Source organism: Panthera tigris, chromosome D2 (assembly GCF_018350195.1).
Source record: "Panthera tigris isolate Pti1 chromosome D2, P.tigris_Pti1_mat1.1, whole genome shotgun sequence".
Lineage (NCBI taxonomy): Eukaryota > Metazoa > Chordata > Mammalia > Carnivora > Felidae > Panthera > Panthera tigris.
In genome coordinates this window covers 61,297,991-61,309,048 of record NC_056670.1, presented here as the reverse complement: position 1 = coordinate 61,309,048, position 11,058 = coordinate 61,297,991, and positions in this window count along the sequence as shown.

Genomic DNA, 11,058 nt, shown 5'->3' with positions numbered 1-11,058 from the left:
AATGTGGGGCTCAAACTCACGAACTGCGAGGTCATGACCTGAGCCAAAGTCAGAAGCTCAACCGACTGAGCCACACAGGCACCCCAATTCCTCTCAGCTTTAAATGCAACTAATTCAAATACTAAGGATGAAAACTTCAAAAAAATTTTATTGAAATATGATATAGATACACATCGGGAAACATTAAATAACCAGTATCCCCAGAAGCCCCCTTCATGATCCCATCTGGAAAGTCACCACCTCCACTCAAAGGGTAACCACTATCCATACATCTAACATCACAGAATAGTTTTGCCTGGTTTTGTACTTTATATGAAGGCAATCATACAGTATAGACTCCCTTTTGTATCTGGTTTTTCTTTCAACATTACATTTGTGAAATTCAAGGGATGCTAATTTTAAAATGACTCTTGTTATGGGGGCGCCTGGGTGGCTCAGTCAGTTAAACATCTGACTCTTGGTTTCAGCTCAGGTCATGATCTCACGGTTCATGATTTCGAGCCCCACATCAGGCTCTACGCTGATGGCGTGGAGCCTGCTTGGGATTCTCTCTCTCTGCTCCTCCCCCTCTTGCACATACTCTCTCTCTCTCTCTATTTAAGTTTAATAAATAAACTTAAAAAAAAAATGACTTTTGTCATTAAATAGACAAAATATGCCCAACATTAAAAAAATAGAAAACACATCATCACTTTTAATTAGTCTTAAAATTGTAGGTACAGCTGTACACAATTTATTTGATCAAGCTTTTATAAAGGTCCTAGGTAAAAAGAAAAGCTCTAATTCCTTCTTGATATTTTTATTAATCCTCTTATCCTGGCCTGTTATTATGACTATTAATCCCATTTCTCCAAAATTTAATCCATAGCTCCAAGTGCTTTACAGTCTTTGTAGCATCTTTATAATAAGAGGAGAAATATAAGAATAAGACACAGTTTATTTTCCAGCTGGTGTGCTGGCAGATAGCTGGTGACCATGAGGGAAGTAGTTGTATTGCCAGTGCTGTCCATGTAAGGACATCTGTCATCTGTCAGAGCAATACTCTGAGACTTTCTCAGAAGTGTGGGTGTGTACCCAAATCTCCAGGTGAAGAATCGAGGCTTGATTGTTTCCATTCACCTTATTATGAGCATGAGTCCAATTGAATACAGTCCATCTATTTCATAAACCATCCAGTAAGTAAGGGACTCTCTCCACTTGGCAAAACATGATGTGGATCTGTGGCTTAAAAGATCAGGTGTAATACAGTGCACAGGTGACTGTCACATAGGTTTATATACCATTAAGCACACACTATGCTCAACATTGCCTTGAGATTCAGACCTTCTTTCAGTTTTTAAAATTACGCTAGGGGCACCTGGGTGGCTCAGTCAGTTAAGCGTCCAACTTCAGCTCACGTCATGATCTTGCGGTTTGTGGGTTCGAGCCCTGCATCATGCTCTATGCTGATAGCTCAGAGCCTGGAACCTGCTTCGGATTCTGTGTCTTCCCCTCTCTCACTACCCCTTCCCTGTTCATTCTCTCTCAAAAATAAATAAACATTAAAAAAAATTTTTTTTGTGGTAAAATACACATCACATAAAATTTACCATTGTTATCATTTTTAAGTATACAGTTCAGTGGCATAAGGTATGTTCATTCATATTTTTCTGCAACCATCACCACGAACCATCTCCAGAACTCTTTTCATCATGCAAAACTGAAACTCGGCAGCATTAAATAATAACTCCCCTGAGTGCCTGGGTGGTGCAACCGGTTGAGAGACTGACTCTTGATTTTAGCTCAGGTCATGATCTTGCGGTCGTGGGATCAAGCCCCATTGTCAGGCTCTGCACTGAGCGTGGAGCCTGCTTAAGATGCTGTCTCTCTCCCCCCTGCTTGTGCTCTCTTTCTCTCTCTCTCTCTCTCTCTCTCTCTCTCTCTCTCTCTCAAAATAGTAATAATAACAACTCCCCATTACCCTCTCTCCAGACTCTGGCAATCACCATTCTACTTTCTTTGAGATACAGACTTTTAAAATTCAAAATAGAAAATTCTTTCTCATGCACTCAATCCTGGCTCCTGAGACACAGGTTTTCCTCATAAGAAACTCATTCTCTGTTCTCCAGGATAAACCCCAGCCAATTACTTTCTCCTCTTCATCTTTGCCAAGATCATCATCCTAGTTTCTGGACTTCCTTTGGTATATCAGACCATTGGGCGGGAAGGAGTTCCTTGTTTTAAATGTAAGTACCTAGAGGGTGTCTCACCACAGCCAAATGTCATTTCGTTCTCCTCATTCCAGAAAGTGGTTCAGTGAACTGCGCACTGGTTCACACCATGCCTCATGCTGACTTAGGAGTAATTTTCAAAGTCCGTGAGGCAGGATGGGCTGTGAGGAACTGTTTTCTCAGACTAGGTAATTTCTGGCCTTATTCTATGATTCAGTTTCTCCCCCCTTATTTCTTAAGCCACATCATTTTGCCTGACCCAATGGCCCTTCTATTAACTAAAGCCCTACCATCCAGGACTTCCAGCCACAGCTGGTTGAAAAGATCAGCAAATAATCACCCCAAAATACAGATATAAAACTGGACAAAATTGACCAGAGTAATTATTTCAGCATTCTAAGAATAGATCAAAATCATACAACGATCTGAAAAGCATTTATGCTTGGACTTCAGGTAAGAATGGTAGGCGTCTATGGCATTTTGGCCTGGGGATTCCCCCATTCCCCACCCTGTCCCCAGCCCCAGGTTGACCGATATAGATGCTCTGTTAAGGCAGAGCAGGCCATGAGTACCAGCAATAACTCTGCCATAGTCAAAGGGGCTCATGCAATTTGGAATGCCTTATGTACAGGAAGAAATGAAGAGTACCAGAGATAATAATTATATGGGCTAATATAAAAGACCATAGTTCTCTGGTTCTCATGTCTTGTCTTAACTTCTTTAAAAGACATACAATTATACAAAGCAATAATTATAACATTGTATGGTTGGACTTATAGCATATACAGATGTAATAAAAATGATAATAACAGCATGAAAGGGGGGAGGGAATAGAAATATGTTGAAGCAAAGCTTCTACATTTTTCTGGAATTAAATTAGTACTGATCTGAAATAGACTGTGATAAATGAAAATGCATATTGTAATCCTTGGATTATAATCTCTAAAAAATCCCTAAAAAACTATTTTTTTTATTCAAAACTAACAAAGTAACTTAAATGTTACATTGAAAACATTACATAATGTTACATTACATAAAAGAAGCCAGTCAAGGAGGAGTAGAAGAATAAAAAATAGAGTTCGCATATAGAAAACAAATAGAGAAAAATGACAAATATAAGTCCAACCAAATCAGCAATTGCATTAAATGTGAAAGGTCTAAATAGCCCAATCAAAATGCAGAGATTGTCAGACTGGATAAAAACACACAATCCAACCATATGCTATCTTTAAGAGACCTTAGATTCAAAGACACAAATAGGTTGAGGGGTGCCTGGCTGGTTCAGTCAGTAGAACGTGTGGCTCTTGATCTTGGGGTTTGTGGGTTTTAGCCCCACACTGGGTTACTTAAAAATAAAATCTTAAAAAAAAAAAAGCAAAAACACAAATAAGTTGAAAGTGAAAGGATGGAAAAGATATATCACTCAAACAGTAATTGTTAGAGATCTGGAATGGTTTTATAAATATTAGACAAAGTAGACTTAAAGACAAATATTACTAGAGACAAACAGGGACATTTTGTAATGATAGAAGTGTCAATACCTCAGGATGATATAACAATTATAAATACATATACACTTAACAAGTAGGTCTCAAAATTCGTGAAGTGAAAACTGATGCCTATCTCAGAGATAACCCAGGTGAAAGGGGAGGAGGTAAGGCTGCTGTCCCCCCATCTCCCCAACTCGGGTCCCCTGCCAAGTTACATAGCATTTATCTTGACGCGTTGTAATCACATGTTTCCTTGTTTGGCCCATGTAGAGCCTCTTTGCCCTTTATATGCCCAGTATATAGCACTCCTTAGCAAATGCAGTGTATTTTAAAAATTAATTAGTAACTGAATGGCATTCCAGGCAGAGGGGGAGAAGCAAAGAGAACATGGCATATTTTAGGAATGCTAAGTTGTCTCAGATTCCTGCAGTAGCATTTCCCAAACTGAATTCCTTGAGATGTTAACAGAGCTGAGCACTCAAACTTGACACACTCTGTTCCTTTCTTGGACATTCTCAATGCCTATTACTGTGTTAAAATTTGTTGTCATCCTTTCTCTGATTTAACCAGACTTATTATTAATATCTTGAGGAAGTGCTCCTCAGAACAGCACTGGGGAGATACTAACCTAGAGAGTAGGATAGCTGCGAGGGGTTGGTAGGAGATGAGCCCAGAGGTAGGCAGTAGCCAAGCCATGAGGAACCTGGTATGAAATGCCACGAAATATTTTAAAACATTTTTTAAGTTTATTTATTTATTTTTTAGAGAGAAAGAGAGAGGCAGAGAGAGAGAGGGAGGCAGAGAGGATCCCAAGCAGTCTCCACGCTGTCAGTGCAGAGTCAGACGTGGGGCTTGAACACATGAACTGTGAGATCATGAATTAAGCCAAAGTCGGATGCTTAACCGACTGAGTCACCCAGATGCCAGGTGCTAAGAAATCTGAACTTTATTTTGCAGACTACATAAAGTCATTGAGAGAATTTATTTAGACAAAGGAGTAGTGTTGTGCAATTTGCATTTCATAAGGATCATCCTGGCAGCAGCAGAGACCACGAACTGGAGACGGGCCAGGCTAGAGGTAGAAGAACGGGTTGGGAAAGTGGTGGCAGCAATCCAGACAATCCATGAGGAAAGCCTAGACTAAGGCTATGGCAACAGGGGCAGGGAGGAGGGACTAAATTAAGAAGACATATTTAGGAAGCAGAACTGGTAGGTCTTCGTGATTAATTTCATCTAAGGGTGAGAGAGAGGGAGGTGTCCATGAAACCTTCTAGTTTTCTGACTTAGATGATCGGTGGGTGGTGGTGACATCCATTTGACAGAGAAGAGAGGGGCAGAACTGTGGTGGCAGAGGTTTAGTTTGAGATACTTAGAGGGGTCCAGTTGGAAATTCAGATGTGAAGCTCCAGGGAAAGTGCTGAGATATGAAGAGGTGAGAATCATGGGAATAACGGTTCAGTTGAAGCCACGGGTATGGAGGAGGCGACTCAGAGGAAGCACATGGGGTGAGAAGGAAGTAGACAGGAGACTTAACCTTGGGAAGCATCAATGTAAGAGATTAACAGTGGAAGAGGACACTGAGAAGGAAGAAATGGAGTGGTAGAAGGGAAACCACAAAAGGATGTCAGAAAGCCTAGGTGGGATAGGGAGAAAATATGACCAGATCAACATCAAGTGCTAGAAAGTCAGAAAAAATGAAGAATCATGAGAAGGAAAGTATCCACTGTGTTTGAGAATTTGAATGTAATTGCCAGCCTTAGGAGAGAAGGTTCAGTGGAGTGGGGGACTGGGATGGAGTTAGTTGAAAGTTAAGGTGAGCCAGACTGTGGTAGGTTAAATGAGAAACAAGTGTGAATAGGACACACGTATTACTCTTCCAAGAAATTTAGCTTTGAAAGGAGAGCAAGAGAGCTAGAGGGGCTTGATGGGCTGGGGTCCTCAGAGAGGCTGTTTCCTTAAAGTTGGGTGACATTGAAAGAGAGGAGAAGAGCATGCTTATATGCCAGAGAGAAGCCAGACAGAGGGGGGTGGGTGACATCACAAGGGATTGAGCAAGGCTGCTGAGGAGAAGTGATACCGGTGAGGCCCATGATTAACTGGCCCAGCGATGTCTTCTTACTCTAGCTGCTTCACCGTTATTTGGTAAATATCCTTAAAACAGAATTTGTAGGGGTGCCTGGGTGGCTCAGTCAGGTAAGCATCTGACTCTTAATTTAAGCTCAGGTCATGATCTCATGGTTTGTGAGATCAAGCCACATGTTGGGCTCTGTGCTGATAGCGTGGAGCCTGTTTGGGATTCTCTCTCCCTCTCTGCCCCTCCCCTCTTCCCTGCACATGCATGTTGTCTAAATAAATAAATAAATAAACATTTTAAAAACCCACAAAAATTTCAGGATAGATTCAGTAAATTGGGCACAAAACTCTTCTTACTCATGTTTGTATTCCCTATCATAGTATGTTAGGGCAGGTACGCCTGCAATTTTATTTATTTTATTTATTTATTTACTTTTAATTCATTAATTTTTAAATTTATATCCAAGTTAGTTAGCATATAGTGCAACAATGATTTCAGGAGTAGATTCCTTAATGCCTCTTACCCATTTAGCCCATCACCCCTCCCACAACCCCCTGCCTGCAATTTTAAAAATTGTATTAAATCCTTCCTCTGATCTGTAATCAACAACCCTCTATTGTTCACAGGGAATAAAAGTAGCAACCAATTGAAGCTCTTCAGCTTCTAGCTGAAATCTTGGTCTGCAGCCTGTTTCTACTCCAGCTGCCCTCTAAGCCAGGCCCTTGTGTCGGCTTGCCCACAAATGTGCCCAGCTCATCCTGCTTTCTTTGCCCTGCTCCCACCCTATCACAATATTATCCCTCTCTGGGCATCTAGGGAGACTGAGAATATAATCCTGACCTGTCATGGTCTACAAGACCCTTAGGAATCTGCCATCTGCCTCTCTCTCCAATTGCATTTGAAACCACTCTCCCCCATGTTTTCTTTGCTCCTCCAACCAGAAAGTACTGTCTTGCCTCCAGACATCCCCCATTACTCTGGTGCCTGGAATGCTCTTTCTGCAGCATTTTTCGGGGCCCAGCTCTTTCCCATCTTTCAGGTCTCAGTCTGAATATTGCTTTATCTCATCTGATGAAAGTAGATCTATACAGAGAACATCTCACACCCCATTATGAGCGATCGTAATACATTATTTTATTTTATATTTTAAAAAAGTTTTAATGTTTATTTTTGAGAGAGCCCAAGCGGTGGAAGGGCAGAGAAAGGGGGACAGAGGATCTGAAGTAGGCTCCGTGCCCGATGTGGAGCTTCAACTCACGAACCACAAGATCGTGACTTGAGCTGAAGTCAGACACTCAACGGACTGAGCCACCCAGATGCCCCAATCATAATACATTTTTTTTATTTCCTTCAAAACACTGAGGACTATCTCTACTTATTTTGTTTATTGTCCTTCCCTCCTTCCCCAACAGAATGGAAGCTCCATGAGGGCTCTTCCCAGTCTGTCCTGTCTCCTTCTTACCCTCAGCGTCTGGTATAGTCCTTGACAAGTGCTTTACGAACATGCTTCACAAATAAATGAACAGCCCCTCCACAGTCTCAAACCCTAGCTTAAATCCCAACTCCATAGTTAATAATAAAATCTTATATGTATCGAGTGTTTACTTTGTTTCAGCAGCTGCATGTTATCTTATTTAATGAGCCCCCTCCCCCATTTACCTCCTCTAACCCATACAATAGTTACTATCCAGGCCACACATCCTGTATATATGTGAAAGTCAGGCTCTTGCCTTGTTATTTAATATATTACATGCATAACTCTTCTAGCTCCAGTGAAATAAAAATTGTTAGTGCTCTCACATAGCACACAGAGTGTTCAAGGTATGCTGAATAACTAAAGATATCCCCCCCAGGGTTATAAAGTTAACATAATAAAAATGTGTAAGTTATCTTTATTATACACTTCAGCCAGAAAATCTAACCCAATATACAAGTGGACAAACTCCATTCTACCAGTAAAATGTCAAAATGGTTAAGGCAAGATAATCTGCACTTTGAAGCAGGAGCTGTGCAGTTCAATCCCCTCAATTTCCAGAAGAATTTGCTAAAATCTGAACTTTCTAGAAAAAATTGTCTAGCTTGTCAAAAGTGCTTGCAAAATGAAACATTATTTCACATTGAGAAGTGCGATGGCTAATTCCATAAGAAAGGTTCCCAGCATTAAGAGTTGACTATTGGGTTTTGAAATATCTGGTTGGCCGTGTTGTGGAGTCCCAAGCTGAAAGAGCCCTCTAGTGCTCATGATTTCAGGAGTCCTTTGCACATCTCCAGGTGGTTGATTGGTGAACTTGGAGTCTATGCTGGTGAAGATGGTAGGAGGAAGGTCCTCCCAACCCCCTAGATGCTTCTATAGTCTGGAAATTCTGTTCCACATCTCACCTTAGGTTTCAGTTGCAATCTGCTACTTCAAGTTTTAAGCTCAGATAAAAAGAAGCATCTTTGGTCTCCAAGGAATCTTCCCTTCATTGTAAAAGATGATGTTAGGGGCAGTCTGCTCTGTTCCCCCCACCTGGTGTGGCCCTCCCGAGGGCTGGTAGTAAGCTTGGGGTTCCCAAGGGCTCTAGCACTCTACCCCTGGGTGAACCAAAAGAGTCACTCCTAAAATCTCAGGTTCTGAGTACACACAGTACTGATTTTCTTCTTGGGTTCTACCCTGGATGTGTTCAACCAGGAAAATGTCACCCGACATTTTCTGTCTCTCTCCTCATCTGATAGGTCAACCAGAAGCACCCATCCTTCTGGGTGTCCTACTGGATGTGCTTCCTTGAAGAGAAACTTCCTCCTATTAAAAAGGTATCTTCTCTTAATTGAATCTTAAAAATTTTTCTTAATGTTTATTTATTTTTGAGAAAGAGAGACAGTGTGGGTGCAGGAGAGGCAGACAGAGAGGGAGACAGAATCTGAAGCAGGCTCCAGGGTCTGAGCTGTGGAGCTTGAACCGACATACCATGAGATCATGACCTCAACAAAAGTTGGATGCTTAACCAACTGAGCCACCTAGGTGCCCCTCTTAATTGAATCTTAAACTCTATGGAAACAACTGTTTATTGCAGTAGAATATGGGCAATGCTATGCTTTGCCAACGGTTCTGTTTTTCAGCTCCTTCAGTGGTCAGGGATGTAATTAAATGCCATCATTCTAATGACACACATTTTCATTCCAGCTGCTTAAAGTTCCTTCTCTGCTAAACAGTTTAGTAATTATCTCTTTGGCCACTACCTGCCTCCCCCAGGAGTGGCCTGCCAGAATGACCTCTACTCCCTCCTTCCATTGTACAGAGTCCCTATAAATTAGTAAGAACTCTTGCCATCTTGAGTAAGGTTATGATGTAGCTTTCCTATTTACTTTTGGGAGTGGAATGTGGCTATCTTTTCTTCTTCTTTTTTTTTTTTTTTCCTCAAAAGGAATGACCTGTATTTCCCCACAAAATACATTGATCTTTCTTTTTTAAATTTTATTTAAACCCATATTAGTTAACATACACTGTAATAATGGTTTCAGGAATAGACTTTAGTGATTCATCACTTACAGATAACACCCAGGGCTCATCCCAACAAGTGTTGTCCTTAATGCCCATCACCCATTTAGCCCATCCCTCCACCCAATACCCCTCCAACAACCCTCAGTTTGTTCTCTGTATTTAAGAGTATCTTTTATATTATTTTTCCTTCCCTTCCCCAATGTTCATTTGTTTTGTTTCTTAAATTCCACATATGAGTGAAATCATATGGTATTTTTTTCTCTCTCAATGATTTATTTCACTTAGCATAATACATTATAGTTCCATCCACGTTATTGCAAATGCCAAGATTTCATTCTTTCGATTGCTGAGTAATATTCCATTGTGTGTGTGTGTGTGTATATATATATATATATATATATATATATATATATATATATTCTTTATCCATTCAGCTGATGGACATTTGGGCTCTTTCCATAATTTGGCTATTGTTAATAATGCTGCTGTAAACATTGGGGTGCATGTGCCCCTTGGAATCAGCTTTTTGTATCCTTTGGATAAATACCTAGTAGTGCATTGCTGGGTCATAGGGTAGCTCTACTTTTAATTTTTTTGAGGAACCTCCATACTGTTTTCCAGAGTGGCTGCACCAGTTTGCATTCCCACCAGCAGTGCAAAACGGTTCCTCTTTTTCTAAATCTTCACCAACATCTGTTGTTTCCTGAGTTGTTAATGTTAGCCATTCTGAAAGGTGTGAGGTGGTATCTCATTGTAGTTTTGATTTGTTTTTCCCTGATGATGAGTGGTGTTGAGCATTTTTTCATGTGTCTGTTAGCCATCTGGATGTCTTCTTTGGAAAAGTGTCTATTCATATCTTTTGCCCATTTCTTCACTGGATTATTTGTTCTTTGGATGTTGAATTTGATAAGTTCTTTATAGATTTTGGATACTGACACTTATCCGATGTCATTTGCAAATATCTTCTCCTATTCCATCAGTTGCCTTTTAGTTTTGCTGATTGTTTCCTTCACTATGCAGAAGTCTTTTACCTTGATGAGGTCCCGGTAGTTCATTTTTGCTTTTGTTTCCCTTGCCTCTAGAGATATTTCTAGTAAGAAGTTGCTGCAGCCAAAGTCAAAGAGGTTGTTGCCTGTTTTCTCCTCTAGGATTTTGATGGTTTCTTGTCTTACATTTAGGTCTTTCATCCATTTTATTTTTGTGTAGTAAGAAAGTGGTCCGGATTCATTCTTCTGCACGTCACTGTCCAGTTTTCCCAACACCATTTGCTGAAGAGACTGTCTTTTTTCCATTGGATATTCTTTCCTGTTCTGCTAAGGATTAGTTGGTCATACATTTGTGGGTACATTCGTGGGTTCTCTACTCTGTTCCATTGATCTATGTGCCTGTTTTTTTTTGTGCCAGTACCATACCGTCTTGATGATTACAGCTTTGTAATATAGCTTGAAGTCTGGAATTGTGATGCCTCCTGCTTTGGTTTTCTTTCTTAACATTACTTTGGCTATTTGGGGTCTTTTATGGTTCCATACAAATTTTAAAATTGGTTGTTCCAGCTTTGTGAAGAATACTGGTGTCATTTTGATAGGGATTGCATTGACTGTGTAGATTGTTTTGGGTAGTGTCAACATTTTAACAATATTTGTTCTTCCAATCCAGAAGCATGGAATGTTTTTCCATTTCTTTGTATTTTCTTCCATTTCTTTCATAAGCTTTCTATAGTTTTCAGCATACAGATCCTTGACTTCTTTGGTTAGGTTTATTCCTGTGTATTTTATGGTTTTCAGTGCAGTTGTAAATGGGATT